This window comes from Lipotes vexillifer, unplaced genomic scaffold, assembly GCF_000442215.2.
Source record: "Lipotes vexillifer unplaced genomic scaffold, Lipotes_vexillifer_v1.1 scaffold680, whole genome shotgun sequence".
Classification (NCBI taxonomy): domain Eukaryota; kingdom Metazoa; phylum Chordata; class Mammalia; order Artiodactyla; family Lipotidae; genus Lipotes; species Lipotes vexillifer.
In genome coordinates this window covers 2,056,469-2,057,714 of record NW_006780838.1, presented here as the reverse complement: position 1 = coordinate 2,057,714, position 1,246 = coordinate 2,056,469, and the positions used below count along the sequence as shown (strand labels likewise).

Here is a 1,246-nt window from a genome sequence, read left to right as displayed (position 1 = left end):
ATCAGGTCACAGCAGTCAGACTGGCCATTACCAAGAATGCTGCAAACTATAAATGCCGAAGGGACTGTAGAGAAATTTGTACCCTCGGTTCTACGGGGGGGGGGGGGGGGGGGGAAAGGCCCGCCCTCCTCGCTCCACTCCTCACACCAAGGAGTCACTACCTGCTAAAACCTCCCCTTGGCTCCTGCATCACTGCTCTGCCCCTGAACCAAGCAAGCAGCCTCCAAACTGGCCTCTCTGCCTTCCTCCCTCCAATCCATTTTCCCACAGCCGGCTGTGGTATTTACAAATGCAAACCCGATCAATTAACATCTCATGTTAATAGAGTGAAAGTTTATAGGGCACCTGTCCATATGCCAAGCACACCCACTGCTTCTTGCCAGGCCCCTGTATGTGGACTCCAGAAGCCCCCTGTGTCCTCAGTTTACCCCACTGCTCCTGTGCTCCTATGTGGCTACAGGGGCAGCCGTCTCCAGTCCCTTCTCTCCCCATGTCTCCCTCACCACCACACACAGCCAGGAGGACCTGCTTCCGCCTTTGCCACCAGCCGCATGGCTCTAAGCTTCAAGCCTTTGCACCTGCAGCTTCCCTGGCCCTCGCACCCAAACCCCTCCCCACCTGACTGACTCTTAGTCATCCTTGAAGATTCGGCTCAGGTATCACTTCCTCCAGAACCCCTTCCTGACTCCCCGCAACACACAGCCCCCTCCTTATCGCATTCCGCTCTGATCGAAGGTTTCCTTGTCAGTCTCTCCCAGGAGACTGCTCCCGCTCCAGGCCGGCACACAGTGGGAGCTCAATAACCCCTCGTGGACGCCTGTGTGAATGAATGAATCTCAGAGCCCGGGAGTGTGAGCAGAAGGCCGGAGCGTGCCGGGCGTTAAATAGGCCGTGGGCCAGCCATTCATTCTCTCACTCATCTCGGAGACCCCCAGCCGCCGCACTCACACGCAGGGGCCATTGGCGCGGCTGGGCCGGGGGGCGGGGAACGGGAAGGGGCGGGGCCCGGGCGGCTTCTCCGGAACCCGGAGGCAGAGCCGGCAGCCGAAGGGCCCCAGAGGGCGCGCGGGGCGCCTGGGTCACGCGACCCCAGCTTTCCTCGCCGCTCTCACGTTACCCGCAAGAAATCTAAGTCTCTAACAGGCCGAGTCCCGGGGCCACCGGGTCCTGGGACCTCGCACGGGCCGGGCCGAGCCCACCCTCGGCCCCAGCGATCCCTGGGCCGGCGACCCCCGCCCCCCCAACC

The 1,246-nt window shown here is 61.8% G+C and overlaps 1 protein-coding gene across 2 annotated transcripts in view; it reads right to left on the bottom strand.

Annotated features, from left to right (window-relative positions):
* MYO1C (myosin IC) overlaps positions 1-1,246 on the bottom strand; it is a 28,009-nt gene that overhangs the window by 25,289 nt on the left and 1,474 nt on the right. The window lies entirely within an intron of this gene.